Consider the following 24,464-nt stretch of genomic DNA (forward strand, 5'->3'; position numbering starts at 1 on the left):
TCAGGTGGTTTGGGGTTTTAGTTATAATAGAACAAATTTTACATGCTCTGCACAGAAAGTGGGCTAAATGACCATTTCTCACCCCGTGCTCCCTTATGATGCTGCATCTTGTTTATCAAAACATTTTCTTTGCTTTTGGTTAATGGTGCAGCATCTTATTCTATAAACCAATGTTTTGATCTGAGGCTTAATATTTAGGCACAGTAAACTGTAATCATCTCACAAAATGTTGCAGCATTTTAGACACAAACACTAAAACAATGCACAAATTAACAATCCCTTTTCTTGTTGGTTCAATCAAAAGACCCACTGTGAGATTTGTACCCGCAGCAGCTGATCACACGCAAAATTATCTGGGTTGGAATTCTTAGTTGAAATGTAGCTGTGATTACAACAATTTGCCTAAAATGGATTTAAAAAGATATCAATTTAAATTACAAGAATAATTTGATACAAATGCGGATGAAATGGAAATTCAGTTGTTAATTACAACGTCAACAAACAAAACAGATTTTTCTATTTTAAGCTTTCAACATAAATCAAATTTTGGGCACCGGTCAATTTGATCAGGATATTGTCTGCATGAACACACTACCCATCATCAATCGAAATTGTTCTTAACAGCTGAAGAAATTTTTTTTTTTACAGGTAAATAGGCCTAGAAATTCAGTTGCGTTCGCCAGCCGTTAGCGCCATAAGAGGAGTAGATCTCGAGCGCTAGGCACTTAGCGGCCGGGTGCAGAACGATTTGCGCCTACGCCCAACTTCAGGAGACATTTAGCGCCGGCGCAAAGTGTTTGCGCGCGCTCAGCTGCGCGCGCAGCTTATGACGTCATTTCGTCGTGCAACGCCGTTTGTGCGCCCCAAACCAGAACTTCAGTGGCGCCCGCCCAATGTGGGCGTGGCGCTGTTAAGAACTGTGAAGTGGAACGCAGCAGAGGCCCTGCGGGCCTCGGGGAGCGCTAATTAAAGGCCACTTAGACTGAACTATAAAGGCCAGCCATTTTGCTGCAATGACTTTAGTGCAACGGATTTCTGGACAGAGACCAAGGAAGAGACCTTACTGAATTGGGCCAACAGAGGAGAGGTATTTTTGGCTTCTGGCCAGAGCTTGGAAATTTGACTCATTGTGATTTCACTGTTTGCAAGTATATTATGGGGGCTGCATGGGGTTCCAACCCTCAGTTCCAGCATTATGTGCGAAGGGCTCGCAGACGCTGTGTGAGAGGGGCAGCCATGCCTAGATGCAGAGGGGCCATCAGGCGTCGGCAACGTAGGCCTTACCCACTCAGGGAATACCGCCAGCAGGTGTCCTATCTCACCATGACTGCCGCGCAGTGTGTTAAGAGGCTGCGCTTCAGAAGGGAGGTGGTTGCAGAGACCTGCCAGCTGCTTCACAGAGATCTGCATCCACAGCTGATATCCAGCACGTCTCTGTCGGTGGAAGTGAAGGTCACGGTGGCTCTGAACTTTTATGCAAGCGGCTCCTTCCAAGCCGCTGCTGGGGACATAGCTAACATCTCCCAGTTCACCGTGCATTGCTGCATCCGGCAGGTCACCGATGCCCTTTTCACAAGGAGACACCAATTCATCTCCTTCCCCAAGACCCTAGAGAGGCAGGAGCAGCGTGCAGTCGGATTTGCGAGGATTACCGACTTCCCCATGGTGCAGGGCGCCATTGACTGCACGCATGTGGTTTTGCGGGCACCTATCGACAATGCCGAGGATTACCGCAACCGGAAGGGCTACCATTCCCTCAATGTACAGCTGGTGTGTGACCACAGGCAGCGCATCCTAGCTGTCAATGCCCGCTTTCCAGGCAGCAGCCACGATGCATTTATCCTGCGCCAGACTACTGTGGCTGACATGTTCCAGGCACAGCCTCCCCCAAGAGGATGGCTTATCGGGGACAAAGGCTATCCTTTGTGTACATGGCTCATGACCCCGCTCCGCGCGCCCAGGACCCCTGCTGAGGAGGCATACAACGAAAGCCATCAAGCCACAAGGAACATCATAGAGCAAACGATTGGCGTCCTCAAGCAACGGTTCCGCTGCCTGGATCGCTCCGGCGGATCTCTGCAGTATTCGCCGGATAGAGTCTCCCAGTTCGTCGTCATTTGCTGCATGCTGCACAACCTGGCTATCCGCAGGACTCAGGCACTGCCACCTCACGTTGGACCAGCACCTCAGGAGGACGAGCAGGAGGACTGTGGTGTATGTGCCTTTAAGAGCCCCAGGTGTGCGTAATGCTGGTAATTGCCACTTGGGCTATATAAGCCTGTGTATTGTGTATATCCTTTAGAAACCCCCCCCCAGACTTGCTTAGTAAATACCTATGAACCAACTCCTGTCTTCAGTGTCTTTATCTACACACGGACACTACAGTGGTGACGAAGTGGAAACGGACTCACCTGCAATTCGGCAGCACCTCAAGGACATCGATTCCTCCAGCGCCCAGAAGACTCAAGGAAGTAAGAGAAACTGTGGTTTCACCAGCTGGCCAAGCTGGTGACAGGTACTGCGCTAATCCTTCCTGGGCGTCAGGCTGGAGCTCCAGCGGCGGGCTCTACAGCTGAGACAGGCAGCGAAATCGGAGGCAAGCAATAACGGACTGGGAGGGTGCACTCAAGAGACGGCCGGCGCGGCAAGCAGGTCAGCGTTTAGACCTCCGTCGGGAACGAGTCTCCAACAGTGAATAAACGGAAACCACAGTAAAACAGCGTTGTTATCGGTAACAGCGGCGGGAAAGCGCGGGAAGCGCCATATCGTTGCTACAGAGAGAAAAAAAAAAAAAAAGCGCGGGAAGCGCCATATCTTTTCTGAAATGCCTAAATCTGGTAATATTGAGGCTTTTGATGGCGAAATAGAAGATTGGACCACATACGTGGAAAGAGTAGAGGTTTATTGCTCTGCAAATGGAATAACAGATGAAAAAAAAGCTTCAGTACTTCTGAACTTAATGGGCGCGAAGACATACGGGCTGTTACGAAATTTAATCACTCCAGCCAAACCAAAGGACAAGACTTTTAAAGAAATTGTTGATACCCTGCAGGAGCATTTAAACCCAACACCGCTGCTGATAGCGGAACTATTCAAGTTCTTCAAGAGAAATCAACACAAGAATGAAAGTAACGCTGATTACCTAACCGAATTAAGAAAGCTATCAAAGTACTGCCAATTCAGAGCAGGACTATCGGATTATCTTCGAGACAAATTTCTTTGCGGTCTCTTAAGTGAAGGAACACAAAAAAGACTGCTTTCTGAAAAAGATTTAACATTGGACAAAGCTTTCAGTATGGCTGTATCATACGAAGCAGCAGCAAAAGGAGCTGCAGAGATACAACAAGAGACACAGGACTTCGGCACCCATAAAATGACACAGGAGTTCGGAAGATGTTATCGCTGCGGCAGATCTACCCATAACCAGAGGGACTGCTGGTTCAAGGGCAAAGCATGCAGGCAATGTGGTAAGATTGGACACATTGCACGGGTATGCCAATCTGGACAAAATAAATCCACTGACAGAAAACAAAAAAATCAATAAAGAAAAGTACAGGAAGGTACAAATGATGACGGGCAATAGCTCCGAAGACCAGAATAGCGATAGCAACTCCGGAAACAAGAGACTAAGCTGTCTCAAATTACATAATGTACTTGCCAAAGAGGATTACCAAACCATTTGGGTTACCCTCACAATAGCAGGGTCCCCAGTTAAAATGGAGCTAGATACAGGATCAGCTCTAACCGTAATAAATCGACGAGATTACGAGAGGCTATTTTCGCATATACCTCTAAAAGACACATTCATTATCTTAAAAACATATACGGGGCAGAAAGTCTACCCCAAAGGAAAAATAAGGGTGCCTGTGGTATACAACGGCAAAGAAATACAAAAGTTGTATTTATACATTCTACAAGATGGTGGTCCACCGTTGTTGGGACGTGAATGGATAAGGAAGATACGTTTAGACTGGCACTCCATTCAGGCACTGACGGTGACCAGTAAGGAAAAAAACAATGATGACATCATACCTGAACGATTAAAAGACATCTTGGCCAACGCCAAAGAAGTGTTTCAAGAGAAACTAGGAACCTTGAAAGGCATCACCGCCTCAATAAAAGTGGAAGATACAGCAATTCCAAAAATTTTTAAGGCAAGACCGGTGCCATACGCAATACGTCCGGCAGTCGAGGCAGAGCTGAAGAATTTGGAAAAGGCAGGCGTATTATCCAAAATAGATTGGAGCGAATGGGCAACACCCATCGTTCCAGTCATGAAAAAAACATTGAAAAATAACTCTGAGGAACAGAAAAAAAATTGCATCTGTGGGGACTTTAAGGTGACTGTAAATCCGGTCCTTCACACGGTGCAGTATCCTCTTCCGAGGATAGAAGATATTTTCGCCTCACTATCCGGAGGGAAACGTTTCACAAAAATTGACTTGGCACAGGCATATCTACAGATGGAGGTTGAGGAGACCTCTAAAAAGTATCTCACAACAAACACACACAAAGGCCTGTACCAGTACAATCGACTGGTTTTTGGAATAGCATCAGCTCCAGCTATCTGGCAAAGAGCTATGGAGCAAGTCCTGCAAGGGATTCCGGGGACTCAATGCTACCTAGACGACATCCTTATAACAGGAGAAAATGACAACGAGCACCTTGCCAATTTGGAGCAGGTGCTCACTAGGCTGAAAGAACGGGGCCTACGAGCAAATCGCCCCAAGTGCGAATTATTCCAAAATCAGATATCATATTGTGGCCACATAATTAATAAGGAAGGGTTGCATAAGTCACCTGAAAAAATTGAAGCAGTTATAAAAGCCCCAGCACCTGAAAATGTTTCACAATTAAGGTCATTCCTGGGATTAATAAATTACTATCATAAATTTTTACCGAACTTATCAACTATTCTACACCCTCTTAATGATCTTCTACAGACAGGAGTGATTTGGAAATGGAACGAAGACTGTAAACGTGCCTTCCATAAATGTAAAGACTTAATCACATCCGAGAAAATTTTGGCTCATTACAACCCATCACTACCAATCAGACTGGCGTGCGATGCATCCCCTTACGGCATAGGAGCGGTATTGTCCCATAGATTCCCTGATGGCTCAGAGCGGCCGATAGCTTTTGCGTCGCGCTCATTGAACTCAGCTGAGCGTAACTATGCCCAGATAGACAGGGAAGCACTCAGCCTGGTATGGGGAGTGAAGAAATTCAACCATTACCTACACGGACAGAAATTTACCTTGCTGACTGACCATCAACCCCTCATCTCCATATTCAACCCTAAAAAAGGTGTCCCCATTATGACGGCACAAAGACTACAGAGGTGGTCCCTTTTTCTAGGGGCACACCAATACAACATTGAATACAAAGGGTCAAAACAGCATGGGAATGCTGACGGTTTATCACGCCTACCGTTGCCAACGATAGAAGAGGCACCTACAGTAGACCCAGTAGAGATATTCCACTCTACCATAGTGGAATGTGTACCGGTGACAAATTCTGCCATTGAAAGGGAGACAAGAAATGACCCTACTCTCTCACGGGTCTACGATTTAACAGTGAAGGGATGGCCAGCACATGGCGAACCACTGTTGCCAGCATTCTCGCAAAGAAGAGAACAGCTGTCAGTGTGCCGAGGAACCTTGATGTGTGGATCCAGAGTGGTAATTCCACCCAAACTCCAGGATAAAGTGCTAAAGGAGCTTCACGAGGGGCATCTGGGTGGAGTGAAAATGAAGAACCTAGCTAGGGCATTTGTATGGTGGCCAGGTATCGATGGAGACATCGAAGACATGACCAAGAGCTGCCTAGGATGCCAGAAGGTCCAAAATGCTCCGCCACAGGCCCCTCTACATCCATGGGAGTGGCCCTCATCTCCCTGGCAAAGGGTGCACATCGACTTTGCTGGTCCATTTATGGACTCAATGTTCTTAATCGCAGTTGATGCACACTCCAAGTGGTCGGAGGTAATAAAGATGTCCTCCACCACCACGGAAAAAACCATCACAGTATTAAGGACCATATTTGCCAGGAATGGGCTGCCGGAGCAGATATGTTCTGATAATGGACCGCAATTTGTGTCCGAAGAATTCAGAAAGTTCTTAAAGAACAATGGGGTAAAGCACTACACGTCCGCCCCATACCATCCCGCCTCCAATGGATTGGCTGAAAGGTTTGTCCAGACCTTCAAGAAGGCCATCAAGGCCATGGGTAATGAAGACATAAAACTTCAGCACAAGGTGGATAACTTCTTATTTGCATATAGGAATGCAACACATATGGTTACTAACCAAACTCCCGCCATGATGTTCTACAATAGAAACCTAAGATGCCGGCTGGATTTGGTCAAGCCCAACATCCGAAGGGACGTGGAGAACTGGCAGTTTCAGGGCATGAATGAAAGGCCAACTAGGGCCTTCCAGATAGGCCAACCGGTTTTGGCCCGGGACTACCGTACCGAGAAATGGCAGCCTGGAACTATCTGCACACGATTAGGACCACTGATGTATACCGTGGACATCGGAGACAGCATAATAAGGCGCCATGCTGACCAAATCATCAAGTCATCCGAAAAGGGACAACCTACACCACCACTCTATACATCTAACGATGAAGTAGAGATACCCATATCTACCTCCGATCCGGTGATACTGGAGCCCGATGAACCCGACACTGGCCTTCAAGCCGAATCAGCCTTGCCAGAAGAACCTACTACACCACCAGAAACTACTACACCCCCGAGGCGTTATCCGGACCGAGTCAGGAAGCCTCCTGAGAGACTAACTTATAATTAATTAATACAGCAATGTATATTATTTTGCATATAACATGTAATTAATAATTACTTAAAATATGATGTACTAGTTAGCTAGAAGGGGAGGAATTGTGGTGTATGTGCCTTTAAGAGCCCCAGGTGTGCGTAATGCCGGTAATTGCCACTTGGGCTATATAAGCCTGTGTATTGTGTATATCCTTTAGAAACCCCCCCCCCAGACTTGCTTAGTAAATACCTATGAACCAACTCCTGTCTTCAGTGTCTTTATCTACACACGGACACTACAAGGACCATGAGGAGGAGGAGGAGGAGGAGGAGTACCAGCCCAGGAGGGAGCCACAAGGTCCAAGGGCCGTCCGTCGGCGGCTTATTGAACGACACTTCTAGGCCCCCTGTCAGGGAATGGCTTGTGGCAATGAAGCCGGTTAACGCAACAACCACTTGAAACATCACACATGGACAAGCTGCATAAAGAAAAAGCTTTATTGAACAAACTCAGGGCCCTTCCCACATGAAACCCAAAAGCACACAACACCCCCAATAAACAGTCAAAAACATATCTCACTCCCACAACCTGGGGAGGAATAACAAAACTTGTCCATCCAAATGGCCTTCATCCTCGGTCTTACCAAAAGAACCCCCCCCCCATAGACAGCACAACCACCCCCATATAAAAAAACATTTGCCAACACACTCTACTTTGTGTGCCGAGAGGGCGAGTCCTTGTCCAGCCTTTCCCGGCCCCTGGCCGACCTGCTGCTCCGCCTCAACCTGGGCCCTGTGGGTGTTGCAAGGCTGGGGGAAGGCTCCTGAGGGGCACATTGCGTGACGGCAGATGCCCTTGGGGGTCGGCCTAGACGAGCGCTGGCCCTCGAGGGGCCGGCTGCTGACTGCTGCAGCTGTGGCTGGCCAGCATCAGTCTCTCCAGCAGCTCGTCGCAGCTTTGCTGTGGGAGTGGCAGTGGCGGCTGCAGCAATGGGGGCAAGCTGGCTGATGCCAGGCGCTCGCTGGTTGCCAGAGACACTGGCACTCGGCCGGGCTGGCACTGCAGCAAGCGCAGCAATCTGGTGAAGGCCAGACCGCTGTGCTGCAGCAGCGCGGCGGGTGCCCTGGCGATGCATGCGTGACACAGCGAGTGTGGCAGCAGTGAGTGCCCGTACTGCCCTGGTCTGTGCCCGCATCAGACCAGCCAGTGACTGCACGGCACCACTGATCAACTGTCCACTCGCTGCCTGTGCTGCCCTGAAGTCGTCCCGACTCGCGTCCTGTGCTGCCCTGAATTCGGCCCGACTCGCGTCCTGTGATGCCCCGAATTCGGCCCGACTCACGTCCTGTGATGCCCCGAATTGTGCCCGACTCGCGTCCTATGATGCCCCGAATTGTTCGAGACCCCTGGCCTGTGCTGCCGCAAGTTGTTCGAAACCCCTGGCCTGTGAGGCCCTGAAATCGGACACACTATGAGCCAGGGACTCAATGGCCTCAGGCAACCGTGCCACAACCCCCATGAACTCGGTGTGCCGACGATCCGAGTCCTCGGACATTTGATCAAGGAGGCACACCTCCTGGGCGAGGACCGTCTCCGGACTGGAGGCCGGACTCTCCTTCTGGGGAGAAGGCCGCCGAGCTGGCCTTCCCTTCCCGCGTGGCTGCACGCCACTGGGCCCAGCAACTACACTCGCCTGCAAAACTTCCCCCCTCTGGGGAGAAGGCCGCCGAGCTGGCTGACCCTTCCCGCGTGGCTTCACGTCACTGGGCCCAGCAACTACACTCCCCTGCAACACTTCCCCCCTCTGGGGAGAAGGCAGCCGAGCTGCCCGACCCTTCCCGCGTGGCTGGATGCCACTGGGCACAGGAGCTACACTCCCCTGTAACACTTCCCCCCTCTGGGGAGAAGGCAGCCGAGCTGCCCGATCTTTCCCACGTGGCTGGACGCCACTGGGCACAGGAGCTACACTCCCCTGCAACACTTCCCCCTGGCTCTCCTCCAGGGAACACGTGTCCCCTCCATTGCCATCCCCTGGCGCGGATGAGGGTTCCCCCGATGTGCCGCCTTCCTCTTGCTCCTCCTCGTCCTCCTCTTCCGAGGGACTGACACTCGCAGCTTCAGGGACCTCCTCCTCACCAGCTGAAAGCAGGAAGGCACAAGAGTAGCTTTAGAGTGAGGACAGGGCGTCAGCGAGGGAGGCATGAGTGGTGGCATTCTGCGCATTGGTCGGACAGTGGCAAAGGATGTAGATCTGAAGCGCAAGGGGAACGAGAGAGGTCCAAACGGTCATGTCCTTACCATTGGGGCCCAGCACAGGGTCGGCATCTCCAATTGCAACGGGGCCAATCACCCGGGCACCCATGACTCGACCCACGCGCTCCTCCAGGTCACTGAGCTGCTGGAACTGGGCACGGCCTCCCCCGGTGACAGTCCGGCTCTTCAGATTCTGGGCCAGCTTGGCCTGCAAGAGAAAGGACGGCCTCTAAGTACAGTGTGGTGCCCTGTTGTTGTGTGCACTGCCTCCCATGGTCGAATAGCTTGGCCAGTGTGGTGCCCTGTTGTTGTGTGCACTGCCTCCCATGGTCGAATAGCATGGCCAGTGTGTAAAGTGCAGAAAGTGCAATTGATGTTCATGCCAGTGCTATAGCTGCTGGATGAGGGCTGGCCATTAGGCCTTTGAGGTCCCTTTGCCCATAATGTGAGGTGCACATGCAAGGATGAGGAGGGCACTGGAAAGGGTACTCACCCTGACAATCCGAGTGAGGTCGTTAAACTTTTTCCGGCATTGGACACCAGCCCTGGGGACATCGCTGTTGGCTGTGACCCTCTGAGCGATTTCCCTCCAGGCTCTCCTGTACACCCTCTTGGGAGGCTTCTTGCCACTGTCCGGGAACAAGATATGGCTTCTCTTCTCCAAAGCCCTAACCAGCACCTTTAAATCATGGGCAGAGAAGCGCTGCGCTCGCTCACGGGCCCTCTGCATCCTTCCTGGCGCTATTTCTCTCCAGCAGCAGTGTTTAGGCCTAGTTGGAGGGCTGCAGTATCCAGGGCGTGGCAGCAGACCAAGTCGACCCTTCCCCATTTAAGAGCTGGCCGGCGCCAGGGTGTCTGCTGTCAATCAAAACATGACCGCACCTGCGCTGCGCCCGGCCTCGGCGGTATCAGTCTGCACCGCCGGCTTAGCGCCTAAAGATAGCCGTGCAATGTCAGTTTTAGCGCTCGAGCAAACTCCTTGGCCAAAGCTACTGAATATCGGCGAAGTGGCCTCCACTTTGCGCCGGGCGCAAACTTTAGCGGCCGCCCGACTTTGCCGCCCCAAAAGTGGCTATACTGAATTTCTAGGCCATAGTGTTTAAAATTAAAACGTACATGTGACTTACGCTGTGGTCATCTGAAATACGTAGTAAATGGTGCAGCTTATTGAATAAAAATTCTAATTTCACCTTGTTGTTGCTCTTCCCAGAATATTCTGCTTATTTTTACATCTTATTTGTCTACCCATCCCCACCCCTTTCACTGTTAGCCTTGGCTCAGTGGTAGCATTCTCAGGTCTGCGTCAGAAGATTGTGGGTTCAAGTCCCACTCCAGAGACTTGAGCACATAATCTGGGTTTGCACTCCCTTGCAATACTGAGGGAGTGCTGCACTGTTGCAGGTGCAGTCTTTTAGATTAGATATTAAACTGAGGTGCCATCTGCTCTTTCAGGTGGATGTAAAAGATGCCATGGCACTATTTGAAAAAGAATTGCAGAGTTGTCCTTGCCAAAATTTATCCCTCAACCAACATCAACAAAATAGACTTTCTTGTCATTTATCTCATTGCTGTGTGTAGAACCTTGCTGTGTACAATTTGGCTTCTCTGTTTTCCTACATTCTGGTCACCACACATTAGGAAGGATGTCAAGGCCTTGGAGAGGGTGCAGAAGAGATTTGCTAGAATGGTACCAGGGATGAGGGTCTTCAGTTATGTGGAGAGACTGGAAAAGCTGGGGTTCTTCTCTTTAGAGCAGAGATGTTTCAGAGTAGGTTTGATAGAGGTGCTCAAAATCATGAATACTGTTGATAAAGTAATTAAAGAGATATTGTTTCCATGGCATAAGGGTCAGTAACCAGATAACATAGATTTCAGGTGATTGGCAAAAGAACCAGTGGTAACATGAGGAAACTGCTCTGCCTGAAAGGGTGATGGAAGCAAGTTCAATAGTAACATTCAAAAGTGAATTGGATATATACTTGAAGAAAAAATAATTGCAGGGATATGGGGAAAGAGCAGGGACCTGGTATTAATTGGATAGCTCTACCAAAGAGCCGGCACAGGCACAATGGGCTGAATGGTCTCCTTCTGTGCTGCACACAGTGACTATTCTGCAAAAGTACTGCATCAGCTGTTCGGTGCTATGGGACATGAAAAGCACTATATGAATCCAAGTTCTTTCTTGCCTTCCTCATTAAACTGAGGAATGTCAATCATGAGGAATGGAATATTTTCTACTTTATATACTTATGTTAGCCCAGAAATTCGGGTCGGGGGCTTCCCGCGGGTGTAAGCCCCTGACCTGCACCTACCTAGCATGCTGTTGAGCTGTGGGCCCGCGTGGGATTCCGATCCTGGGCCTCCTCCAAATGCCGGCGCGTAGTGCTTGCGTATCCCAGGGGCGCAGTTAGTTCGATGCATCCCCTGGGATCACGTGGGCCATGGAGAGTCAATGGTAGCAGGGAATGCTTCATTCATAAGTCTGACAGGAAAAGCTGTCAAACCTATAAATACTATAAGCCCCAAAACATCACTAAAACTACAAATAATTTTTTTTTTAAATCACATTTTTAAAATAACTATAAATTACATGAAATAACTATTTTAAACAATAATTTAAATTTTTGAAAAAATTAATTACATTTTCTAACGGGGCTAAAAATAAACTTACCTTTCTTTAAAGTATTTAAAAATAATAAACGTATGGAAAAAATGTTTTAATTTTAATTAATTCACCACTTACCTTGTTAAAAGCAGGCATTGCACCTGCTTTTTAAAAGTGTAACTGCTGGAGACTTTCCCTCCCGGAGAAAACTGTAAAAAAACATAAGTTCCATGCGCACACGCTGCCTCTCTGGCGCACGTGTTCCACCTGTCAACCCCTTCATTCAGGGGAACGGAAGTGCCGGTTTCCCACGCATGCGCAGTGCATGCAGGAAACCGGCACTTTCGCTGGGCCTACGCGTGAGTACCCAGCGCGTACTCACGTGTTGGGACCCGAATTTCTGGGCCATGGTTAGTATCATGCTCTCCCTAATGACATGCACACTAACCAATTGCAAAGCCAGTCTCTACTCTGTCCCAACAATGTGCCTTATTTCCAACCTAGAGGAAGATCCACTACTGTAATAGTATTACATTTTCGTCTAACACACCAACCATCTCATGTTCTTTTTTGCGTACGGCTGAAGTCAGTTCTGATTTTGACAAATAGCCTAGTGGTTACTAGCAACCCAGTAATCATGAGCTTTATTCCCAACATGACAAGTTGTGAAATCGAATTCAGGTGCCTACAAATTTGGTTGCTTTGCGCCTCCCATTAATGCCCTAAGAGGGTGCTAACGGAGCACAAAACAACTATCGCCTGGGCGTGGTGTCACCAACGCCTCCTGCGAAATTCAGCAGGAGGTTAGCAGCGGCGGTAACCATTAGCGCCCTGTTGTGCTGCGCTGCCGGCGATGACATCATCGCCGTGCGCAGCGCCCCACTCGTGCCCCGGCCGTGATCTTCCATAGCGCCTCCTGACTTACTGCCGGACGCTATGTCTGACAGGGTCGGGGGGGGCCTACCTGTGACCGGGGCAGTGCAAATGAAAGGAGAGGTGCCGGGTGGCCATTTTTGTTGCTGGCTGCCTGCCAGCACCTGCCCCCTCTGCCATCACCGGCCTCCTCTGCAGCCACCCCCCCTCCCCCCATGGAGTTCCGGCTGCACTCCATGAGCCCGGCACTTTTCTTGAGTGCCAGATTCTTTTGCCAGCACTCCGATCCCTGGGGGCGCAGCTGCGCTAGGCCCCTCCCCTTTAAGAAGGGCATGAAGGCCTGCAATACCGCGGCACATAGCACCGCGATATTCACTCGCAGTGCCCCAAGAGGGAGGCGGGGCACTTCTAGTAGCACCCTGCTTCCCTCTTGGGGTGCTACCGGTGAATTTCGGTTGCGGGGGCGCTAATTTTTTCAGTGCGCCAGAAGTAGTGCCCCAGCGAAGTTAGCGCCCCAAAGGGGGCGCGACTCAATTTTTCCCCGAAGGTGTTTCTTAACTTATGAGCTAGCACTTAAAAAATGATTATGAAAGCTGCCGGATTGTTTTAAAAACTCAACAGATTTACTAATATCCTTCAAGAAAGGGAACGTGCCCCCCATATCCACTCTCTACACATGATTCCAGTCCCACAATCTGTGGTTGACTCTTAATGCCCTCTGAAGTGGCCTAGCATGTCATTCAGTTGTAAAACAGCTGACACAAATATACAGAGCAATAAAAGAATTGTTCAACAGACCTTTCGGCAAGGATCAAAACATTGGATTAAGAAAAGACTCAGGCAATCCCAGCCCAATCGACTCTGCAAAGTCCTCATCAATATCTGTTCCTGTGCTCAAGTTGGAGAGCTGTTTCTTAAGCAACAGCCTGACATAGTTGCCTTACTTCCACAACACCTTCCAGTCCCACGAGCTCCACTACCAGGAAGGATGAATCACTCTCATGAAAACACCATTACCTCCACGTTTCCATCTAAGTCACACACGATGTTGACTTGGACATATACCATGGTTCCTTCCTCACCTCTGGGTTAAATTCCTGGAATTACTTCCCGAGCACCATCATCACAAGAACTGCAGCAGTTCAAGGAAAAGATCCACTAGTATTTTCTCAGAGCAACTAAAGATGGGCAAAAAATGCAATCTTGACAGCATTGCCCACATCTTAAGAATAAATTTTTAAAAACTTCTCCCATTTCAATCAGCTGTGTTTGCAAACAGAGCAGAGATACACAGCTAACTGTTTTGTATCCAACTCTGTGAGCTCAACATTTGGTGATCTGAACATTGAAGCCTAAAAATCCATCTAGCAAATTACTGCATTGATCAACTTCACATCTCTGCCTGCAGAAACGGGCCCAGTGTGTTGTTTAACCACCTAACTGTAAAATTATAGTTGTTGCTCTACATCTACATCAGGCATACAAACCAATAATAGTAGCTTGCATTAACATCAATTATCAAATTTAAATTAAGCTGAATATTTCCTGCAAATGCACTTTAGACTGGTGTAAGAGGAAGATGTGCACTTTGCTTTTTGGGTAAGATCCAGCAAAACGTATTTTCTGCCCACTATCCCAACTCGAACATTCGATGATGATGATGATCACACTGGCTGGATGTTAGGCCCAGGTATATTCACCAGAATATTGCTAAGGGTCATATGTCGTCTAGCTCACAAAACCACTAAGGAAGATGGATGCATCTCTTCCACTAAAATATCAGCGAAAATGAACACTTACTTTGTTAATCACGAGGGATCATATGGACATCTTTTCATTCGACAGCTTGGTGGTGACACCCAGGATTTGAACCAAGACTAAAGCTATGAATCAACAAACAAATTTCTAAAACATGAATCAGGTAAATGAACAGTACTCAGTAACAATGGGGGCGTTTTTCCTGGAGCCGTCAGGCGGGCTTTCAGGCGCGTGGGAGAGGGGAAATTGCAAAATAGAGGGTCGTGACCCCCCCACCTGATTCCCCGCCCCGTCCGATTTTCACCTAGGCGTTTCTGTCCGACCTGGATCAGTCCCGCCCGCAGCAGGCGGGACTGGTCTTCAGGCACCTTAATCACCAATAATTGGCATCTATAAAGCCATTTTAAAGGGCCCTTGCTATTTTCAGCCTTTTCCCACATTAAACACGCCTGGTGGGAACCCCGCTGATGAAACCTGGCATGAACAATATCGGCTTGCTTACTATCAGCTGCAGGTCAATCAGGAAAGAAGAGATTTAATCAGACATCATTTGTAGGTTGCAGGACCTTGTTGTTTCTGGCTTGGGGCAACTTGTTCCAGGCTTAGGCACAGCTGTGGAAGGTTGGAGCCTCACACACTTCTCCAGTGTTAGCTCCTGGGATGCCCCTCTTGCCACCCTCACTCAGCGCTTCCTCAATGGAGGCATCTACCAGAAGCATGTGTAGGGGGTGGTGTGGGGTGGCGCGTATGCCCAGTCAGTTATGCCTCTGACTGTTTATGAGCGTTTCGAATCACTCCCACGCCCCTGGGTTCTAGACACCGGACTTAGGTACAGGCAGCGATAGAGAAAAGACTTGAGTAGACAGGTGGTTGGATGTAAGCAAAACCAAGATTTTTATTGAAGAAGAAATTAACACAATCTTATGAAAAGTTACCACTGTACACTTTTACAGGCAAAATACGAAATAACTATATACTTATACAGGGAATGGGGAACACACGGCACATCGAGGGAAAATGACTATCTTAACAATCCCCTTATCCTTATCCCACCCCCTATACCTAACTAAGTTAATCTATGAGGGGTCAGAATTCATGCTCACAAATTCAAAAGATCTGCTGAATTCAAAACAGCGTTGGGGTTTGGGGTTCGCCCTTTGTGCTCTCTGGGGCCTGCCGTCGTCACGTGGTCTCGGGGTGCTGCAAGGGCATTGTCCGGGTACAAGTACCCCAAAGTTAAAGTCTCTGCTTGGATACTTTAGCTCACAGGGATGATGGTTCCTCTTCCTCGGCCGGCAGTTGGAGTTTGCATGAAGATAGTCACAGGTCAGCTGGACTGAAGGCCCGATTATTCAAAGCTTTTCTTCAACCGTCTTTCCATTCGTCTTCTTCACCACCTCGCCTCGTCGCGTCCCGCCTCGCCTGGCCTGGTTTGTCCGTGTCCACCTGGCGCAATGCCGGGCGTCCTTGATGGAAGGGGGAAGGCACGGGCAGTGGCCGGGCGGTAAGCGCGGGATGGGGGAAGAGCAGTAGCCACGAGGGCGAGGGGCCGGAGCCGGAGCAAAGGCTGAGAGCAGAGAGATAAGGTTGCCGGTGGGCCTACAATTATACTCCTTCAGATGGCCCTTATCTGCGCGCCAAATCAGGTTAGTTCTTTGTCCCAATCTTGGCGGGCTATTTTAAATAACTGTTTTTAGATGGCCAGTAATCGCATCTACTGGCCTGATAATTGACTTGTTTTGTTATTAATATAACTTAATGGGCCTGTCCAGCCTCAATGGCTTCCTTAAGCTGCTCCTGATTATTTATGCAAACTGCTTGATGGCCTTAACTATAGGCCTAACTGGGTCTTGATCTGTCTCTGATTTGGTCTAATACATAATTCAAAGTCCTGTCTGGTTTTCAAAATGCAAAGTCTCTCCTCACAGAAACTGCAGCTTTGGTTTCGATTTCTCCACGAGCTGCCTGTGCCGCAGAGTCCAAGTTTTAAAAATCTCACAGGCTTTCTGCCACGAGGCGCGGATGCCATCTTGGGTACCCTTTTTCATTAAAATCTCCACGCAGGGCCCCTTTTCTTATTAATAACCTTTGGAGAAATGTAGAAATTTTGCGAATCTTACACATGGGAGGCCTTTTTTTCCTTCCCTTCTCGGCATAAGAGGATCCCCAGCAGCAGAGGCGACAGCAGCAGATCCAGCAACAACAGCAGCACCAGCAACAGCAGCACCAGCAACAGCAGCAGCAGCAGGAGCGACAGGCTGCAGCTCACCCAGCTGAGGCAGCACAGGCTAGAAGGGGCCAGCACATGGAAGGCTGTCAGCGCAGGAGATACCCCCCAAGCAGGGTCTACAGATACAGGGTCAGCTACATCAACATGACTGAGCAGCAGTGCCAAAGGTGGCTCCGACTTTCGCGAGAGGTAGTGACTGACATCTGCGCAATGCTGCAGCAAGACCTGGAGCCCAGAGCACCAGGTCAACACTCCTTACCAGTGGCCCTCAAAGTTACCACCGCACTCAACTTTTTTGCCTCAGGCTCCTTCCAGGGATCAGCAGCAGACATCAGCGGCATCTCCCAGGCGACCGCACACACTTGCATCACACAGGTAACCGATGCCCTCTTTGCCCTCGCGCACAATCACATCAATTTCACCAGGGATCGCGCAAGTTTGAGGGCGCGAGCGCTTGGATTAGCTCATCTGGCAGACTTTCCAAGGATGCAGGGCATCATTGACTGCACACATGTAGCCCTTAGGGCACCCCATCGCAATCCAGGAGTTTTTGTCAACCGCAAGTTCAGCTGGTGTGTGACCACAGGAAGGAGATTTTGCATGTTTGTGCCAAGTACCCTGGCAGCTGCCATGACTCCTTCATACTGCGCCAGTCTACTGTGCCTCTGCTATTCAGGCTGCCAGATGAACTTCAGGGATGGCTATTTGGAGACAAGGGCTATCCCCTACGGACTTGGCTAATGACGCCATTGAGGAGACCAAGCAACGAAGCTGAGGAGCGCTACAACTCCAGCCACATCTCCACCAGATGCATTATTGAGCAAACCATCGGATTGCTGAAGATGCGCTTCAGATGCCTGGATAGATCAGGTGGAGCCCTACAGTACACAGCAGCCAGGGTCTCCAGAATCGGGTGGTTTGCTGTGCACTTCACAACATGGCACAGTGTTGTGGCTTGTTGATTCCTCAGGACCAAGTGGCTCCTTACAGACCCGCCTCGGATGAAGATGCTGCTGAGGAGGAGGAGGAGGGTGAAAACGTTCATCCTGCAGAGGCCCATCAACCAGCGGCACCATTACGTGAGAACATTGCTGCCCGGGATGCAAGGAACGCACTCATCCTCTCCAGATTTGCTTAGCCTAGTACATCAAACACTGTAGCCTCACTGCTACTTACCTGAGTATGGACAATGGCCAAACCCTACGCATTCCTACCTATTTGACCAGCATCCTGACAACTGCAAGTAATCCTAAGGCCTCCATGCGAAATCCCCATTCGCCAAATGAAACACGCCACAACTGCAGCAGTTGCCATCAGATTTTTTATAAACAAGATACTGATGACATAATAACAATATAAAAACTTTTCACCCAAGTGACTACCCTTGTGATTAGTGGTGCTTTATTTTTCTCTTACGTGTGCTCCTACGTAGTGGTTCCCCTGTGGCTTCAGCAGATGTGGGGGCCCCTTGCTGACTTTCCTGCTGCTCCTGGCTCGACACCTTTGGCGGGTGTCCTCTGAGGTGGTGTAGGGGGTTTTTCCTTGCTCTCTTGCCCGTTCTGGCCCCCTGCCAGGCTTCGTGCAAGAATTACCCTTGAGTGGTTCGACCCACCCCCCCCTACGGTTCTAGACCTTGGACTTAGATGCAGAGAACAGTAGTGCAGAGAAGAGGACTCAATAAACCAGGCTGAATAGCACGAAATGGATGCTTTTATTTTTGAACAGTTTGAAGCATTACAAAATACATGTCATAGGCACAGATTAAAGTAACTACAATCATGCACAAATTTATGAACTTGACTCTATGGAAATGGGGAACACACGGCACATCGTAAAAGGGGAAACACATTACGATTTCCCTTAACTCCCTCCCCTATACCTAAACTAAGTTTCGACCTGGGGAACTTGGGATCATGCTCACCACTCTCGAAATCGCGAAAAGGGGTTCGCAGACCTTTTGACACCGCTTCCCGTCGTCACGTGGATTGGAAGCTTCTGGCGCAGTCGATATTCTCTCCTCCCTCGAGGCGGTGGGGTAGACCCAGCCTCGATGAGCGCTCGTTAAGGTTGAGATCCACAATCGTGGATTTTTGTTCATGGAGCAGACCTAGATGCAGGTTATGCACATGGGAGAATCTTGTGGCATCGATCGCCGGTTCTCCAGAGGGTTTCTTCTCCGTCGGCCTGGGTCGTCGATGATCTCCCGACCCCAGTACCCGGGCCACCCTTGTCGTCTTCTCGTCGTGGCCGAGCCTTGTTTGGCTGAACACCGGCCACGTTGTCCTTTTTCCGAAACCGTCCGTCTTTAAAAAGACGAAAACGTTTTCATCGATTCTGCATCTGCCGAAGTGGAAGAGGCGCCGATCCTGGCCCCGTCCGAAGAAGTTGAAGTCGTCCAAGAAGAAGAAGCAGCCGCCGTCCAGTCAAGTGAAGTTGTTCAAGTAACCCGAAGTCCGAAGTTTTTTAGATGGACTTTCAATCCATAGTTATACTCTTTTGGGACAGTCTTATCTCCCGCCAAATCATAGTCCTGTCTTTGTATTAATTTTGGCGGGCAGAAATCTCTGCAGGGGCGCTTTGTCTTGTAACGGAGCCGGTGATAACTTAAACTGGCCTTCCTGGCCGATAATGTCTGTTAATGTCCTTTGCACTGTCACCGCGGCTCGGTTCGCATATTGATCGGTCCGGACATTTTCCTTGATGGCTGCTAAACGGTTTTTCCTTTGTACGATAAATGGGTATAAGTGTTTTTACATTGTCCGCCCATATCTTGATGGGCCCCATCCTGTACTTATAATCCATTGAATATGTATGCTGCTGCTCTGAGTTTCGGTTCCCAGATACTGGCTTTCGTGGGCTCACTGTCTTCAATCCACAAGCCTGTCTGGCTTGCAGTAACAGAAATAAAATGGTTCATAAACTGATCACGGGGCCTGGTGGCCATTTTGTATGCCCTTTTTATCAAAGGTTTTTCTGTGCAAGCTTACTTTGGTCAATAAACAGTCTTATTTTATCCAGTTTTCTTGCGTGATTTTTGCTGAAAATTGTGAATCTTACAGGCCCCCCTGTGATACTGATAGCTTGCTTAAAGTATCAATAATCCTTGATGAGCAAATTTTCCCTGATTCCCCACATCCAAACATTCCTGGCACTTAACTATCTATGCCCCTCACGACACATGCAGTTACCATTTCCGCAGAAAATGAAAATTACCTCATGCACATTTGGAATCATAGACAGCAAATCTTAAACTATAACACCTTCACCTGTCAGATGGGCAGGGGTTGATACCCTTTTGCGCCATCTGCATGCATCTTTTATTAATCCAAAAAACTTAAGAACAACTAATAACATAACAATACTTATTTCCTTATAACCCAAAACAATCACAAAAAAAAAATTTTTTAAATGGAGGGACGCTTAATCTTATACTAGCAGCTTAGAGTGGGGTATCTGCTTCCCCCATTCGCACATAGCGTTCTCTCCATTCTCCTGTGTTCTCGTGCCTCTGGAGGCGTTTGCCTCTTTTGCAATGCACGAAGAGCAAAAATATCACAATCAAAACCTGACATACTACTAGGATATGGGATGCTATTCTAATCCAGGCGGGAACCTCTATGTTGGTGAACAAGTCCCACCATGGTGGGATGGTTATGTCCAATATGTCTTTTCCTATCTCTAAAGTCTTCTGCTCCAGTGTGTAGAAATGTTTCTGCGAAATTATAACGGCTTTTAAAATCTTGGTGAGGTGTTCGGGAAGAGGGGGAATGACATAATCAAAATGCGCGACAAATCGTTGTAAGTCTGGGAAATTCTCTTTGATAGTGATGTGTACGGTGGAGGGCGCAGGAATGGGGACAATTCGTTGTTGTGCCACTTGAACCTCGGCCCTGGGTTTGAAACAGAAACTGCTATCACCGACCGAACACCACTCGTGTTGTCCATATCGGTACTGAGGCGCTGCAGTGGTGACGCAGTATGTCCCACCCCCGATATATGCTACCTGTGGGGGCACATGGTCCTCTGCCATTGCCTCCATGGTGCAATTCACCGGCTTCGCGCTAGCGGTTCTGAACCCGCACTGTGGTTTCAAAAAGGCATTCAAGTGCTGGGGACACAGGATGATGTGTGCTCCCCGGCTCCGACATCCCGAGAGGTCGGTGCCTGTCATCGTACGCTCCCATCTGATGACGTAAGGCGGGACCACTGCATAACGAATGTGTGCGCCCCCCTGAATGACTCCAATGTTCTCTACTCTGTATACCGGGGCGGGCTTTGCTGCGGGACCCAACACCGGCATTCTTACTACTATTCCCATAATAGTGTGATTCGAATGTCCGCAGTCCACTGGAACTGGGTATGCTTCTGCGGCTAGCCTGAGCTGGCACGGGCTTAATGCATTCTCAAAAGGGTGGAGCGCTTGCAAGTGCTTGTTGCTGATCCAGGACGGGACCAAACCCTGTTTTAAATCCTCAAGATTACTGCGGCCCTCGCCCAGTAACCACGCCCCGTACAGCACACAGGCCTCGTTTTGCGCAGCTTGATCGGACGCATTCCGATCCTCCTTAATGAGTGCATTTACCGTTCTCGCATGTTTCTCCAGCTCAGCAATTATGTCCTTAAAGTGTAGTGTCATGGCCTGGTCCTCATGCAACTCAGAACCCACGACCTTGTTTTCGTCTGTCAATATGTTCCTTCACTGGGCTTTTAAACCGTTGATCTGTGTCTGCAGCTCCACGTTATCTAGAGCGTTGACAACAGATGTCCCGGTATTAAAAGCAGTGAATATGTCATTTACAGTACCCCTTCTTTGCCTCCCGACTCGATCCAAAACTTCTGGCGGTGTGGTGTATAATTTGTCTCTGTCGATGTCGGCAAAGTCAAATTCGTAAAATTGTCTAAACATACGGGTTAACAGGACCTGGTATAATTGTTCCGTTTCTTTGGGACACCACTCCGGCAATCTTACCTCTGTGAGATTTAAAATCACTGAGGCCACCGCGTAGTGTACCCCTTGGTACAGCACCTGACCGGTGGGTACCAATACTAAACCGTTCCCGGGTCCCTTGGTGGTGGTTGGGCACCCTCCTTTCTGGGCTAGTGCTACCGGAAGCGTGGGCAGGGGCTTGCGTGGGCGGGTGATGAGTTCAGTGGCGTTCACCGGAATAGGGGAGTATGGGGCTCCGCACGCTCGAGTGCTAACATCCCATCTCATCCCCTTCCCTTCATCCTGCCACTGCCTCTGGAAGAAGATGGACACGCCCTTGGGGCAGACGTGTCTCGAACCCCACATACAGACATATATTCCCTCATCCGGTTCCCACCATTTGTCCCAACACACACGTAATTGTCCGTGAGTTCCCGTAATAGTCCGATGGGTATTATTACCCAGTCGCTCCCACTCGACCGTAGAGTTTCTCATGTCCTTTCCCAGCTTTCGTAGCCACCACCATCGCCTTGGTGGTACGTTCCCATTGCACACCAGACAAATCCTCTTTCCCACGGTGACGCTGACTCTGGGCGCTAGGATCCTCACTCGAGGGCACGTTAATGAAGTCTCTTGGTAGGCAAAACCGAAATTGCTGGAATATTCCGTAGAATTCGTTCCCAGCCAACCTGACCATCTCCCTTGGTGGAAGTAGGTGGCGGTTTCCTCTACCTCTCGCTCCCCCGTCCCATCCGTTGCGATGGGGGCCGTGTCCCCGGAGCACCCGAAAATGATGACGTCCTTGGTGCGGCCTCGGTAGGCCCACCCGCACCCGATCGCCATGAACGCGACGACAATCCTTTCCATCGTATCCCAGGTTTCTGTAACCAACAAAATGATGTAGCCGGGCTCCCGATAGGTGCTGGCCTAAATTAATTGGACGCGCGGGTTCCTGGACCCCGCTCCCTAACAAACACATACCGGGCAGACCTCAAAATTGTACTCTTAACACCATATACTTTACATTCCTTAAACTATGACCATAATTACCTATCTTAACTTATGTACAGCGCCGCCCTCCGTGGGGCGGCTTTCCGAATCCCTGTGAGGTCTGTCGTGTGTTGCACCCTGCGGTGGGGCTGCATTGATCTTTGGCTTTGATCCCCCGCAGCCTGTCGCTGCTGAACGGGGATCATGTCTTCCTGGGGCTGCTTTAAACCGTGGTTGGGGAGGATGGGGAGAATCTGGCCAAAATTTTCTGGGCTGGGGCGCTCGAGCCGACCTACGAGGGGCTGCTTTGGGTTGGGCTCCCGGGGCTGATGGACTGGGGGTCGTGACTGTTACCATTACAGCCTGTGGTTCCTCCACAGCTGCCGGCTCCAGCTCCCCTCCCTCAGGCTCCGCCCCCCCGGGGTCGGGATCTGTGGCTTCTGACTCCACCTCACCTGTCCCTACAGGTAACGAGTCTCCACCCCCACTCCCTACCTCCCCCAAGCTTGAGTCGAGGGCGGGACTGCCGTCCTCTGACTCTTCCTCCTCCGTGATTGGGTCTAAAGCGGGGTTGAGCTGTTCGGGCTCTCCCCTGCCTAAATCCCATTCAAAAGATGAGACCTCCCACTCCAATGGGATGGCCTCTCCCTTCACGCAGGCTACTGCTCCAGCCTGTGTGGTCTGTGACTCTGTTACAGGCTGAGGATCTTTGTTCTCAGACCTGGTCCCCTGTGGTGGCCCTCGTGTACCCGGTTTAAACAGTTTACACTGGTTGATGTGAAACCATTTGGTACGTCGGGGCGTCTTCACTGCATAAACCATGGGGCTGGCTTTGTCTACAATGCTGTATGGCCCCATGTACAGTGGTTCAAAACTCCCTACCCTGGCGTAGTTTCGGACCATGACCTGGTCCCCGACTACCCACTCTTGTTGTTTCCGAGGTTCCAACAACAGTTTATTTCCCTGGTGCTGTCTTCCCATGTTCCCAGCCGCCTGCCCATAAATCTGTCTCAGGCGCTCCAAGAGGGTTTGGGCGAATTTGTCCCGTTTCACCTCTCGGAGCTGGCCCTCAGTGAGCACCGGGGCTAGCACATGGGTGGGTGTTCGCATGATCCTTCCAGTCATTAACTCGTGCGGGGAATACCCCGTGCTTTTGGACTGGCTGGCTCGGATCCCCATGAGGACTAAAGGCAGGACCTCCGCCCATTTCTGGGGCGAGCCCATTGTCTCTTTCCTCAGCTTTTCCTTGAGGGTCCGATTCATACGCTCAACAATCCCGGATGACTGGGGATTGTATGCTACGTGCCACTTTCCCTCAATGCCCAAGAGCATGAGGGCGTTCTGCATTACTTGACCCGTGAACTGACTCCCTTGGTCGGACTCTACAAAACGGGGGAGTCCCCACCGTGAGAACACTTCCCGAATCAAGATCTTAGCAGTACCCAGTGCCGTAGCTGTTCTGCGCGGGAAGGCTTCTACCCATTTGGTGAACACATCTACCAGGACAAGGCAGTACTTATAGCCTCCCTGGGCGGCGGGCAGGGGCCCTATGTAGTCGACCTGAATCGACTGCCATGGTCCCTCTACCCTCCTGATGTGCCCCATGGGCACCTTCCTTTTGTGGGGGTCTGGGTTGTTAGCAGCACACACAAGACAGCTTGCGCAGAACTCGCGGACATCGTCCCGAAGTCCCGGCCACCATCCCGCCTGCTCCACCCGTTGCCAGGTGACCTCAGGTCCGGGGTGTCCCGCTCCTGGACCCTCGTGGGCCAATTGCAGGAATTCCCTTCGGTGCTGCTGCGGCACAACCCACTGCTCCTCTCGGAACAGCATACCTTCTTTGACTGTGAGGGCTGCCGTATTGTACGGACCTTCTACCTGTTTGCCCTCTGTGATGGCTTTTAGGACTGCTTTTAGGGCGGGATCCAGGGTTTGGACGGTCTTTAGGTCTGGGGGCGGTGTCACCCCTGTGTTCCCGGGAATTCCCTCCCTGCCTTGGATCGCCGCCACGGGTCCGGGTTCGTATGGGTCCCAGAGAATGCCGTTGCG

The sequence above is a fragment of the Somniosus microcephalus genome, chromosome 10 (genome assembly GCF_052327205.1).
Source record: "Somniosus microcephalus isolate GS21.2 chromosome 10, FLI_Smic_1.0, whole genome shotgun sequence".
NCBI lineage: Eukaryota > Metazoa > Chordata > Chondrichthyes > Squaliformes > Somniosidae > Somniosus > Somniosus microcephalus.